The following is a 15,115-nucleotide window of genomic DNA, read 5'->3' as shown; positions in this document are numbered from 1 at the left end:
AATGAGTCCAGCGGAGGGCCACAGAGATGATCAAGGGGCTGGAGCACCTCTCCTATGAAGGGAGGCTGAGAGAGTTAGGGTTGTTCAGCCTGGAGAGGAGAAGGCTCTAGGGAGACCTTACAACAATCTTTCAGTACCTATAGGGGGTCTACAGAAAATCTGGGGAGGGACTCTTTGTCAGGGAGTGTTGTGATAGGACAAGGAGTAATGGCTTTAAACTAAAAGAGGGGAGATTTAGATGAGAGGTTAGGAAGAAATTCCTTACTCCGAAGGTGGTGAGGCACTGGAATAGGTTGCCCAGAGAAGCTGTGGTTCTCCCATCCCTGGAAGTGTTCAAGGCCAAGTTGGATGGGGCTTTGAGCAACCTGGTCTAGTGGAAGGTGTCCCTGCCCATGGCAGGGAGGTTGGAATTAGATGATCTTTAAGGTCACTTCCAACCCAAACCATTCAGGGATTCTATTCCTCTTATATTCCACATTGTCATTGAGGAGATATGCTACTAGCATAGCAACACTAATATAATGCAGCCATATGCAAAGCAAAGACATTATACCCACTGTGTAAGGTCAAGGTAAACAAAAGTATTTGGTTTATCTGATTTTATTTATCACATACACATGCTCACATACATCAGTCTGCAGAATACTGGAGTGTCTAGAATAGAATCTCTCAAGGTAGAAAACATTTCAGATCAGAAACACTTAGTAGCTCTCTTTAAGAGAAAGGCATGTTCTGAGGATGATTCTCATGTTGGAAGTACCTGCTTTCTGCACGGACCAAAATTACTGAGATAATATCTTATGGGTTTTCCCAATGTGCTCTGCTATTTTTTGTCAACAATCTAGCAAGAAGAGTGGTGTTCCTGTGCCTGGTGGTCATGCAGCTGCACCTGCCAGCCCTTGAACGAATACCAGATTCAGGAGGATTTTTGCTATTATTATTTCACTTCTTCATTATCCTCATGTTGCAATGAATTTCTTCAAGCAACAAGAGCTGGATTGAACCTAAAATAATTGAATGTCAGCAACTAAAACTTACAAACTTTCTTCTGAGATTACTCGGCTTCCATTTTAGCATAGTTTTGGACGGCCTTCCACCAAATAATAACACTGTTGAAGAGCTAAAATTGCCCAGGAAAAGTCATCTCATAGCCTAGAAGTCACATACGGACCACTGAATATAAGCCACCACAAAATGTCAGCTAGCTGCTGTGCAACCACTGGTGGAGAGCAGTGTGTCTGTGTGAAGGAGAATCTGAGGTCCTGATAGTGCCTCTTGAAGAAGCACCCTTCTAAGGGAAGATTTAGAGGGACAGCTAATGGTGAAGTGGAAGCCTGATGACAGTCATGACATAGTGTTCCAGGTTAGGAGATTAGGGGTTAGGAAGTGAAGACCGAGGACACAAAGTAGTTACATTTCCTTATCTAGCAGTTCCAGGAGACATTTGGACACAGTAGACCTTGAGACACATGTAGATTCCAAATGTTATGCAGATTTAAAATCTCAGTTTATGTAATATACACATGTATATGTGTATGTATACATACACATGAATTTATTTTCAGTGTTTTTCTAACAGTTGGATTTGGCTCCTGAATTATTATTGAGCATAGCTATAAAAATGTATTTGGCAGGGGAAAGCTTTCTATTTTGTCCTAGAAAGTCTCATTTGAGAGTTTTAACCTAAATGTTGGATCCTAGTAATTCTTGATGTTATATTGTCTGCATGCAGATTTTCTTCATAAGGTAGTAGTAAATCTGAATTTTGCCACTTCAATCCATTCCTGTGTTTGCTTTGTGTCCAGATTAACAGCAAATTTGCTAACCCTATCTGGTGTTAGCAGGCAGTATTAGATAATTGTACTTTTTCATGGGGAGGAAGGATAAAAAATAGGATACTTTTCCTTTTTACATAGCAACAAATAAGGCTTACTGTTAGGTATGTGGATTACTGTTAGGTAGACTTTAGTATTTAATATTTCTATTTTAACTGAGTATTCTTCAGTTCATTTTATTCTTGAATACTCAGAATAGCCATGAAGTTTTGCCAGTTTAGAGGGCTTAAAGAATTTTTGTAGCATACATTTTTGTGGTGAGATTTGCTGAGTTACTGTTAAATGACTGAAGTCTCTTGTTAATTATTTGCTTAGATCAGGTAACTTATTATTTTCTGATACACATAGGAAAATTAATCAGAGACTTGTCTTGAAGAGCAGAATGAACTGAGAAGAAAAGAGGAAAGAATTCAGGCATAAGATAAAAGCAAAACATCATGATATTGATAAGCAAGATTAAACATTCTTGTTCAGTCACCCTCAGGTGATTAGTAATTTCTTAACGAGCCTCCTTGGCAGGTTTTTATTCAAACTTACTCATAAAAAAAAATGTTTTACATAGCCATTTATAGAGCTTATAATTTATCCATGTTTACCTTGATAAATACCATATAATGATACATATTTTTATTTTTTTCTCCATAAACACCCTTGTCTTTGTAATATACAATACGAGTTCAAAAAAAAAAAAAAAAAGGTTAACCAATATCCAGGCAAGGTTTGTTTTGTTTTGCTTTTAAGCTTGCCTAGAATCTTTCTTTTCTGACAAATTAATTACAGCAAGTCTTCTATATTCTATCCCTTGCTGAATAGGTAATATATTCTACATAATGTTTCAGGACAAACTCAGTAAACTTCTGCCCATGTTAGTGACTATATAACTCTCAGTCCTACATAAAAAAAACTACTTAAATAACTGGATAGTCAGACAAGTCCCATTATTTTCAGTTACTCTATCTAAAATTAAAATTTTTAACTAGAGTCTGAACTGACTCATCACATTCCTGCAGAGAGAACCTCATGTCAACACACTTGGCCTAACTCTTCCAAGCCACTTGCATAGTTATGCTTAGCTTGACAACTTCTCTCATTTTTATTGTTACAAAAATCAGTTAATGAAAAGTTCAGAGTGTGTTAAAGACTACGAGGTTAAACTGAAAGTACTGCAAAGGGACAGAAAATTCAAAATACTACATGAAGGTACAACAGGAAAGAAGAAAGGCATATGTTTTGTTTCAATGATATTTTGGATCAGCTTTTTAAAGTATCAAAATAACTCAGTTTTATGCACCAAATAAATATTAAGATTTTTAAAACAACTAATCTCCTGTGGAGGCCTGCATGTAAATACCCTGACTTTCAAAAGGATACTTCTCCTTGTGAGAACAATAATATATGATAGTATTGAATACTGGTGAAAATCTAGCTTGCAAAATGTGTCAAAACCAACAATCCAAAGCTTCTAAAAATCCTAAACTGGGCCCATAAAACCATTATGCTGGCTTATAAACCAAGAAATTTCACAATGAAATGGTTACATTATTTTCCTTAAGAGAACAAAGCCACTCTTGGTTTCAGCACATACATAATGACAACAGTGTCTCCTTGAAAATACAAACCTGGCTTTCCTAAGAGTTGGGAAGGCCCTGGACACAATATATTTAAGGGCAGAAGCATCTGCATTGTGCATTCAGTATACTCACATCCCAATGTGCATAAAATAGAATTATCTGGGGAAGGAAATTAAGTGTATTCTTTGCTGTAAACATAGAGATATCAGCTCTGCAATTGGCCAATGTTTAACTCTTGATTTCTAAGTCATTCTCAGTGTGTTCCCAGGTAGGAATAAAACATTAACTCTCATTACTTCTAAGAGATACAAATAAAAGTATTCCCAACAGAATTTTGACAGCAATTTTAATAAGATCAAAATGAGCAAAATTCTCTTTTAGAGAGCTGATGATTAATATTCGAGAGCTAAAATGGATTTATCTGTCTGATGAACAAGCCAGAACACTGATCAAGATGAGCAGGAAAAATTCATTGGTATTGGTAGGGAAGCAGTGCTGCAAAGCACTTCAGCTTATCCTTATGTCCAGGTAAGAGGAAACTAAGAAATAGTCATAGGTGCAGTTATGACCAAAACCACAATGCAAGTCATCAAGATCAATCTATATGTAACTACAATAATATAGGTTACGTGATCAATTCTGTGTTAAATTTTATAGATAACTCTTGTGTCTGTGTGGTTTTTTAGACATCAGCTATATTCATATGGTCATATTCCTTGTTCTTAATGTATTCATGTAGGCTTCATCATTATATCTGAGAATCAGTAAATGAGTCAGTAAAATTATTTCTGTATCTGTGAGAGAGGGTCAAACTATATTCCTCTTTTTACAGAGAACCAAAACAAAGGACAAATAAAGCTAGTGTTTACCACGAGTCCATGTGCCTACAACACAGTAATCTGTACGCAAGCTAGAAGTCTAACTGCCTTTAGATACAATGAACAGAAACAGGCACTTCTAAACAGATTCATCAAACCTGTCTTTGATTGTGGGTTGAACTGAAACGTCAGAGATCTCTTAGGCAAATTTGACACCCACAAATCCATGGGCCCAGAGGAGATGAATCCATGAGTGCTGAGGGAGCTCGCAGATGTTATTGCTAGCCCACTATCCATCATCTTTGAAAGGTCATGGAGAACAGGAGAGGTGCCTGAGGTTTGGAAGAAAGCCCATGTTACCCCCATCTTCAAAAAGGCTAAGAAGGAGGACCCAGGAAACTACAGGCCAGTCAGCCTCACCTCCATCCCTGGGAAGGTGATGGAGTCACTCATACTGGAAGTCATCTCCAAGCACATGGAGAAGAAAGTGATCAGGAGTAGTCAGCATGGGTTTACCAAGGGGAAATCATACTTGACCAACCTGATAACCTTCTGTGATGGAATGACTAGCTGGGTGGATGAGGGGAGAGCAGTGGATGTTGTCTACTTTGATTTCAGTAAAGTTTTTGACACTGTTTCCCATAACATCCTCAGAGGCAAGCTCAGGAAGTGTGGGATGGATGAGTGGACAGTGAGGTGGATTAAGAACTGACTGGATGGCAGAGCTCAGAGGGCTGTGACTAGTAGCATGGAGTCTAGTTGGAGGCCTGAAGCTGGCGGTGTACCCCAGGGGTCCATACAGGGTCCAGTCCTGTTCAACCTACTCGTCAATGACGTGGACGATGGAATAGAGTGCAACCTCAGCAAGTTTGTGGATGACATGAAACTGGGAGGAGTGGCTGATACCCCAGAGGGCTGTGCTGACATTCAGAGGGACCTGGACAGGCTGGAGCAGTGAAGTTCAACAAGGGCAAATGCAGACTCCTGCACCTAGGGAGGAATAAACACATGCTCCAGTACAGGCTAGGAGCTGACCTGGAAAACAGTCCTGAGGAGAAGGACCTGGTAGTCTTGGTGGACAGCAGGTTAACCATGAGCCAGCATTGTACTCCTGTGATCAAGAAGGTGAATGGTATCCTGGGGTGCATTCAGAAAAGTGTTGCCAGCAGGTCAAGGGAGGTGATCCTGCCCCTCTACTCCGCCCTGGTGAAGCCTCACATGGAGTATCGTGTCCAGTTCTGGGCTCCCCAATACAAGTGCTCAAGCGAGTCCAGAGAAGGGCAAGGTGAGGGGTCTGGAGAACAAGTCTTACAAGGAGCGGCTGAGAGAGCTGGGATTGTTCACCCTGGAGAAGAGGAAGCTCAGGGGTGACCTTATCGCACTCTACAGGTACCTTAAAGGAGGCTGTAGTGAGGTGGGGGTTGGTCTATTCTCCCACGTGCCTGGTGACAGGACGAGGGGGAATGGGCTAAAGTTGCACCAGGGGAGGTTTAGGTTGGATATTAGGAAGAACTTCTTTACCGAAAGGGTTGTAAGGCATTGGAAGTGGTTGAGCCACCATCCCTGGAGGTCTTTAAAAGACGTTTAGATGTAGCCCTTAGTGATATGGTTTAGTGGAGGACTTGTTAGTGTTAGGACAGAGGTTGGACTAGATGATCTTGGAGGTCTCTTCCGACCTGGATGATTCTGTGATTCTGTGATTCCGTGAAGAGGGACACAGAGCTCCTGGAGCGAGTCCAGCAGAGGGCTACGAAGATGATTAGGGGTCTGGAGCATCTCATATGAGGAGAGGCTGAGAGAGCTGGGCCTGTTTAGCCTGAAGAAGAGAAGACTGAGAGGGGATCTGATCAACGTATACAAATATATGAAGTAAGGGTGTCAAGAGGATGGGGCCTGATTCTTATCAGTGGTGCCCAGAGACAAGACAAGAGGCAATGTGCACAAACAGGAAGTTCCGGATGAATATGACAAAACGTTTCCTTACTGTGAGAGTGACAGAGCACTGGAAAAGGTTGCCCAGAGAGGTTGCAGAGTCTCCTTCTTTGGAGATATTCAAAACCCACCTGGATGCGATCCTGGATGCAACATGCACTACGTGACCTTGCTTGGCAGGTGGATTGGACCAGATGATCTCCGGAGGTCCCTTCCAACCTCAACCATTCTGTGGTTCTGTGATCCCTCAAAACACCCATTTCTTCCCACTAGCTTTTTAAGCAAAGATCTCACATATATGCAAAAACACAACAGTCAGTTGGAGTGAATCTACGCATATCATTCTCCTTAAAGTCAGAGAAGGTGGAAGCCCTGGATGGAGACCTACTTCCTGCTCTATCTACCTGAGTACTTTCTCAAAACTTCAGTTATATGCCCGACCTGCTCCAAGTTATGAATGCCAGGACAAATATATCCTTTATCAAATTTTAAAACAAATTCAAAGTATTGTTAGGATCCTACTTCACATAATGGATGTTTTCAGCTTATGACATGTTTCAGAATGCCTGAATTTTAGGAGGACAGTCAGCCAGCCTAACAAGAAGGGCCATGTGTGCAATCATAAAATGATAAACATGATATCCAGGTATCTCTGATAATAATTGGGACACGTAATAAGTTCCAAAAATAATCTAGGTGAAGAACATTCCTCATAACAGAAAGTGGCAAAGAAATTTTGAGTCCCCCCCATACTTAAATATGGGACAGCTGTACTTTATGGTCTTGCCTGCAGTCCCAGTTATGGAAGCTTACCCCAAATGCCTGTAACTGGATAATATGCCTCCATAGAATCATAAAATCATTTAGGTTGTAAAAGACTGTTAAGATCATCAAGTCTAACCATCAGCCTAACACTACCAGGTCTGCCACTAAACCATGTCCGTAAGTGCCACATCCACATAAATTGCCGCATCCTCTTAAATACTTCCAGGGGTGGCAACACTATAAATACCTTCAGGGATGGTTACCGTATTTTCTATAGTTTCCTTTGGAAGGAACACCAAGCATGCAGACAGGATAAGAGTCTAGCCAGTACCTTCTTGGGTCTGGGGACAAAGCATGCCTGAAATACAAGGCATGAAGCAAACACAGGTCAGTTCCCCACTCTGCTGGTACACTGCTCAGGTGCAATTCCTGAGGAAAGGACTGTTATGCTTTCAACCCAAGGTACAAATACAGACACAGGAACCTCCATTAGAGGTTAAGCTGCCTTATCAAAGCTACACGCAAAAGGAGAAATCACAACTGATTTATTAAATATATTTCAGGAGAGACACACAAAAAATTGTTGCACCCCAAAGTTTTAGTTATTTTTCAAAATAATGCTGTCAAGACATACAATTTTTCATCTGATTTAGGAGGAAAAAGCAGCTGTAAACTGTATTCTTTACTGATTAAATGCCTTGGCAATCCTCTCTATCTAAAGCTGATTCATTATCCAGGTAATAATATTGCTTTAATTACAAGTGTGAGAAAATATTCAAGGTAACAGTTCACTTGATCAGTAAGTTTTATAAATACATCAGCACTTAAAACACATTTGTATTTAAATATCCCTAACTGATTTGGGAGCATGGTAAGAGTAACTTCCTGTGAAAAGGTAGTCTTTCAGTATCCAAAAATAAGTAAAAGCACACTAGAAGAGTATCTCCTGATAAGAAAGAATCACAGAACAAATATATCTGCTTAGGAATCAGGAAGGCTGAGTCAGAAGAGGTGGTATGTAAGGAAACTTAGATAACAAACTAGGCATGTGACAAAACGGTCATTAATGGGCGTATCTAACCATTTATGTTAATGTTTTATTACAAATAAAACAAATTAATTATTAAAAAAAAAGTTCAGAATCTGCAGGTGAATGGAAGTATTAGGGGTGACAGGATATTCTTTTTCAGGTGATGTAAAGTCTAGAGTTGCAGGCACTGTTTAGTAGACTGACCGTTATACTTAGCAGCAACAATTTCTGCCCTAGAGAAGATACTAACATTTGCTGTTTGAAGTGGATATCCAGCTTGGTCTAACAGGAAATGTGATCTCTTCCTAAAACTTTGCTAACTCCCAAGTTTGAAGAGAATTAAACTGACTAAAGTAGTATTGCAGCAGATTGCTGTGATGAAACAGAGAAGGAAAAATAAATTAAAAATAAGTAAAATGTCTGGCTTTTTCTTGTTTCCTGAAGGGGATCAGAATATAAAATGCAGCCAAGAAAGAAAAGATATAGAAGTGAACTAAAAGGCTGTGCATTTGTATAGAACACAGTAATTAAGTTTTATAAGTCCGACAGGACTCATGTGAAGACTAAACTTTCATGAACTTTCATGTAATCCACAGGACTATATGAAATAAAACTATAGATAGGAGGAATCCTGAACACATTCTTAATCATTAATTTCAAGGACCCCAGGAGATCATCAACTTCCTGCTCAATGAAGGTCAAACCAGGTTGCTCAGAGCTTTATTCAGTCCTATCTCAAAGTACTATGAAGGATGGAGATGGCCCAAACTCTCTGGGCACTCTGTTCTTCTGTCAGATCTGGTTCCACTGGGATATTTTTTTCTCCTCACATACACACTGAAACTCTCCTGCTTCAACTCATGTCCATAGCCTGTTGTCCCCCCTCCTTCACCACAGTGAAAAGCCTAGCTACATCTTTTTTTACTTAGTTCTTTGCCTTTTTGAGGTACTGGGAGCTGTTGTAAAGCTCCCTCCACTAAAGCCATCTCATGTCCAGGCTGAGACAACCTTGGTGCCTCACCCGGTGCTCTTCTCACTGGGCAGCTGCTCTAGCCCCTGACCATCCTGGTGGCCCTCCACTGAACTTGCTCCAGCTTGTCCATGTTTTTTCTTGCATGGGGGAAGAAGAGAGAGCAAACTAGATACACAGTTTTAGATACCATCTAATAAGTGCTGAATGAAGGGGGAAAATCACTTCCCTTGATCCTATTAATACAGCCCCAGTGCACACTACTGGCACATGCTCTGCTTCCTGTCTGCCAAGACCCCTTGGATTTTTTTCAGCAGAGTTGCTCCCCAGCCAGTCCCCTAATTCTCCCCCTAGTATAAGATTATTTCCCAGTTCTCTAAGGACCACAATACCTTTCCAGCCTCCCCTCGCTAAATTGCTACCGCATTCTTTATGTTTAAGATATATACATACATTAAGTTACCATGACGGATTTGGTTTGAAAAGATTGACTTAGCTGTCTCAATTTTAACTAAAATACTGTAGCATCCATTCATCTAGCCATAATAAGAAATCAGACAGTTGCTTCTACCTGTACTCCTGGACACATTTCATAGAGCCAGAACTTATCTGCACCTCCTGCTGTCACTCATCTGAGAGTGTACAGTACTTCTGATTCCATCTACACGCGGGGAGGGCTTAAAAGCTGCCATTACAGCTGGAGTTAAGGAGCACTAATGGCTTGCCAGCCATGTTCAGGGCATGAGAATGTACATATTACAGAAAGAGACTAAAAGGAGTTGGTTTGCCCATCTCAGGGAAGTGAAAAGTGAGAGGGAATGTTTTCTAGAAATAAATCATGCATGGTGAATGCTGTAGGGGGAAAAAATATTTAGATAATAAAATAGTGCCATCAAAAGAACAAAGGAAGAATTTTTAGGCTGGCAAGTGGAAAGTCTCTAAATGTGGAAGGATTAGAGCACTGAAACAAACTTCCACTTCAGTGGCAGAGGCAAGGAACCTAACTAGTTTTAGGAGACAGAGATAGATTTATGAAAGGTATTATTTGGGTTGATGACTTCAGCCAAACTGATGATTTAGGAAATATCTTTTTGTCTTATGGTGTGCAACATTGGTATCATGAATTTTTTAAAAAAGCGGTCACTGAACAATATCAAGTGTGGTATTCCAATTATGAGTTAAATAAATACAAATGACAGAAAGTTAACCTTAGTGTGATAAGCAATTAACAGAATTATGCTGTGACTGCAGCTGATACATAATTAACAAGTGCTGTAAGTGATATTATCCATCTAATTTGCCCAGATTGGAGTAGCATTATTCTTAGGCATGCTTAGCAAGATCTGTGGTAATGTGCACTTGAGTGAAGTGCTCTTTACTAACATGTTCAAATTCACAAAGCTGTTATTAGAATTGCAAATAAGATATACCCCAGCATTATTTTCTCTGCCCATCATTTTCTCTTTTTCATAACTATCCTTGACAGAAAATCAAATTGTAACATGTCCAAAGGATGTTTACACAAACTGAGCAAAAGAAGCATTATATAATTAAACAGGAAAAATGTGCAAAAAATCATCCTGATGAACCAACTGTGATTGAATTAAAACATATGAGTTTCTGCTGGGTAGGAACAAATGGGAACTATGGAGTTCACTGGGGACAGAAGATCATGGTAGAATTCACTTAAGAAAGTGGAAACAGGAAAAATATTTTTTGAAATGTTATATATCTAAGGCCCCAAACTGGAGAATATCTGATCGTTCAAAGTCTAATGAAAACAGTATAAAAAATAAAAATAAAAAATTTGCCTTTCAGTGCTGGGTCTTCAAGGGCAATATTTGTTGGATTTGCAAAGTATTTAATTAGCCGATTAAAGCAAGACAACTAAAAAGAAGAAGATTCATAGTGATTCATAGGTCTTCTGGTCACCTTTCCCAGAAGGATATTGAAGAATCTGGACAGGTGGAATAGTAATACCTGATGAAGGAGCAGTTGTCTCAAATGGAACACACAACAGCCTTGGTTGAACAACATATCAATTATGTATAATTGATGCATAGACATACAATATATGCAATACAACATATTGGTAAAATTTTTTGTGTTAGGCATAACCTTCCACCAACCTACCACCAATTTCTTCAATTTCATAGATGTTTATGTGGCTTTCAGGAGCACATGATCATTTAGACAGCTGTGTCTTCAAATAGTCACTATTTTCTGAGAGAGTGGCATGTCAAAACAGAACAGCTAACTATATAATCTCTAGCAGGCAAGAAGGTTATTGAAGCATGCAGCAAAACTTTACTTACATTCAAGCACAAAACAACAGAGTACAGAACCTTCAGTTCTCCATATGCGGATGAGGAAAGGCTAATTTCCTGGGTTGTGTTTCCATCCTCAATTGTAGGTAACACCTGCAGTAAACAAGAGTAAAATAAATGCTAAGCTACCTGTAACATAAACCAACCATGCTTCTAAAACATATGTATTTTGATTATAAAGGCAGAGAATACAGTGCTTTCATTCAAGGTACAATGGTACACTTTTTTTCTGCTTCTCAAATCTAACTCTTTGCTACTAAATTCCAAGTAAGAACATGTCATTTTCAACTTCTCCTATTAAAAAATATAAATAAATAAATAAATAGATAGATAGATAGCTTTACCTAAGAAAGTGTTCTTTGCTTTGCTTTTTATTTTACTAGAAATGTTATGGATTGTGTATTTTCTTTCCCTTGGAATAAACTGACAACGTAGAAAAATCCCTTCTAGACACCAGGTATGAAAATAGCTTCCCTTATTACGATGTAACAGGACTTTAATCAAGAACAGATATTCTTACAGTCTAGATTCTAAGTCTGCTGAGGCACTATATTCCTTATTGATCATATAAACTGCAGTTCATGCAAAATAAAAAACAGTAAAATTATTAGCCTATAAGTACTTTTTGTCCTCAGAAGTGATACTGCTGCATCAGTCTATGAGATTAGTTTTGGCGATATTAGAAATTAGAGTGTTTTATTTAGTAGTTGGCAATATCAGGAATTATTTAGTAGTTATGTATACATAAAACTAATTCTCATCTGCATATTTTCACACTTCGACCATGGAATTGAAATATACCATTTGGCTAACTGTGCAGGAAAAGCACAGTACATGTCATGACATTTCCTCTCCCACTGGGGCCACTATAAAGGCGCATAATATTATCAGCTATACTAAAGTAAGGATAAAACCTAGAAATGGATCTGTTCTTTAAGCCCTTCTGCACCTCTCTCCCTACCCTCAATTATCTATGCAAATTAAATCAGTCTCTCCATCATCCATGATTAGGAAAATTTAGAATCTCTATAGGAAGCACACACTTCTTAATATACTTCTTTCAGTGCTACATTTTCAGAACTCCCTTACACACCTAATCCTATAGCCATTACTAAAGCAATAAAATGACATAAAATGAGCAAAGAGCAATAAAGTAATCATATCCCAGCTTGTTTATTTAGTCATGGTCCTTAATGACAGAGACCTTCGTACCCAGTGATACCTGGAGCTGCTACTAATTCTCCTCTGTCTCAAATCCCTGGTTAGCCTTATTCTCAGACATGCCCAATACTTTACAGCCTGCATCACAAAACCCATGCAAAACAAACAAACAAACAAACAAATAAACAAAAAGCTCGCAGAAAAAATGGTTAGTTGTATGGTTTATTTTTTTTTTGCAAATTCAGCCCAAACTCATTTTCTTTTAAAGAACTGCCTGTAGAGTAGTTAGGTGAGGCAGAATGGTTATGAGTAGACATCAGGTCTGCCTCACCAGGTGTGCTCAGGCCACATTTCTACTGTCCACGCTTTGAACAGGCTGGATGCAATGAAAAATGTGTTCATCTGCACTGAGATTGTAATAAAATGTGTAAATGTTGGCCTCAGCCTTTAATAGTATTACCCAAATTAGGTACATAAAATGGCTGAAATATAGAGTTTGGTGGGTATTGTTATTAGACTGTACAGACATCCTTACTGGTAAGAAAGGTTTTTACAAAACCTATGTATTTGTGAATCTGATGGTCATTCGGGCTTTCCTCTTCTCAGAATACTTAACAAGCAGTCAAATTGAAGATGTACTAACTACAGCAGGTTGTGATTACTTTTACAGTCACTACTGTGTCAATCTAAAATCCATTCTTAATAAAATACCACTAATCTACCCTGACTTCTGATTAACACAGAAAAGTGCAGTTTGAACCAGTTATTCATAACCAGGAGTCAGAGCATGTTCTTCTCCTTTGAGAATCCATTTTGATTTTAAAATGATCAACAGCCTACCAAAAAAACTAGGGACCAATCGCAGTGATTAGTAACAGTCACAAATACAGTCACAGTCAAAAAACAGTGACTTATTTCCAGCTTGGATATTTCTAGTTTCACCCTTCAACCATTCGTCTTTCTTTCTTTCTTTTCTTTTTCTTTCTTTCTTTCTTTCTGAAAATTAATCTATTTTATCTTTTTAGGGTTGCCAATTTGTCATATAAAATGTCTGCAAAATCATTTTAGTTTCACCTCTCTCATGTGCTGTGTATATTCCAGTATTTCCTGCCCAACATTTCTCTTTCTTCTTTCCCTGTCCTACTTTCTCAATTTCAGTCAATCTCTTCCCTCTTTAATTTTGTTTAATTCATTCCCTACAGAAAAAAAACACTTCAAAATAAATTAAAAACATTATATTTCATGAAGCTAAAATGTCTTTAGACTGGTATTGAAATTAGAGAAATTCTTTCATGGAACCATTTTTCAGGATCAAAAAGTCATAATATTCCTGAACCTGGAAGAGACCTCTGTTGGATTACTACATCATACTGAAATGTGAGCAGATTTCACTTTCTTCTTTAAAACCTTCATAACAAATGCCTGCGAGTGCAATTATACATTTTCTGTGGCAATTTGGACAGGACTGGTCTTTGAATCACTTTTTAGATCTGGAATTCTCTTTTCAGCAAATTCTGGGGTTTTAAACTGCATTTCACCTGCTGTAATACACATCTGCTTCAATACTCCTGCTCTTCCCATCTGCTCTAGACTTTTCCAGAGATATTTTATCAGAAATTGTTTTACTGTAGATTTCAGCAGTGTTTTGTCCGTCTCCAATGAGCTCGGGGAACCTGTCTTCCTTCAAACTAGGATGAGCTACACAAATGTGGAGGCCCAGCCATACACTAGCAACTGCTTAGAACAAATAAATTACTGACCAGGACAATATGTGATACGGTGCATTAATATTGTAAGCAAAAAGATAAAACAGGTTGTGTCTGCACAAGCAAGTGCACATGATGTACAGAAAAAGCTTGGCAACATTCTTCAAAAAACTTATTCTAAAGTTGGTCAACAACTACTCTGAAGAAAAAAAAAAAAAGTCCTTTTACATTTGAATTTTTAAGTGTCCGAAAAGTATTTTCCAGTGAAAAAAAAAAAGGCAAAAAAAAAAGCTTGCTGAAATAAAAATACAATAAAAAAGAGCTATGCGTTGAAGTATTTTATTGAGCCAGGACCAAAGTAAAGCACTGGGTATAAATCACCTAATTTTGCTTAAAAGCAGAGGAGAACAAAACATGGACAGATACAAGGAAAAAAAAAAAAAAAAGAAAAGAAGAAAATAATGGCAGAAAAATAAAACAAAAAAAAATACCCCTTTCACGATGATCGAATTTTGTTTAATCCATATTTTACTCTCCCTCCATAATTTTATATTCTTGACAAAGTCTCAGGCAATTGGGAAAAGGCTAGGAAAACATATGCAGCTTTTTGTCAACATTATGCCTCCCTAAATTTGAAGACTTTTCTGAATAAAGAAACTAAAAATAAATCAGGGAAGAATGTCAATAATGAAGACTGAATTATCCAGCAGTATAAAAATAATAATAATAATAAAAGCATTTTTAGTATATTTAAAAAAGAACTTTCATAACTTAAATAGTGACAATGAAACCAGACTGGAAACAAGGGGAAAAAAAAGTAATTTGTAGCTGACTTCTACAGATGACCTTTTGTTTTCTTTTTTTCTTTTAAATGACACTGCTTATATACACTGTGCCTTGTTTACTTACACGTTTAAACTATTCTAAGTACTCACAGTTAAAATGTGGCCAACGTGTACTTTAACTAATCTTAATAGCAAAAGCTGGCACTGAAGTTGGA

At 38.2% G+C, this 15,115-nt stretch overlaps 1 protein-coding gene and 1 long non-coding RNA gene across 2 annotated transcripts in view; one reads left to right on the top strand and one right to left on the bottom strand.

The window, feature by feature from the left end:
- Window positions 1–15,115, top strand: part of LOC308190358 — a 620,619-nt gene that overhangs the window by 437,858 nt on the left and 167,646 nt on the right. The gene's annotated exons all lie outside the window — the stretch shown is intronic.
- The window catches only part of HNF4G (hepatocyte nuclear factor 4 gamma), a 68,670-nt gene that overhangs the window by 30,753 nt on the left and 22,802 nt on the right, over window positions 1–15,115 (bottom strand). Inside the window, exon 2 of the mRNA XM_080581640.1 lies at window positions 11,237–11,341. The gene's annotated coding sequence lies outside the window, so the exon portion shown is untranslated. The remainder of the gene's footprint in view (window positions 1–11,236; window positions 11,342–15,115) is intronic.

Source organism: Anser brachyrhynchus (genome assembly GCF_964034855.1).
Source record: "Anser brachyrhynchus genome assembly, chromosome: 2".
Taxonomy (NCBI): domain Eukaryota; kingdom Metazoa; phylum Chordata; class Aves; order Anseriformes; family Anatidae; genus Anser; species Anser brachyrhynchus.
Note: the sequence above shows the minus strand (reverse complement) of the source record. Positions and strands in the feature narration are given on the sequence as shown.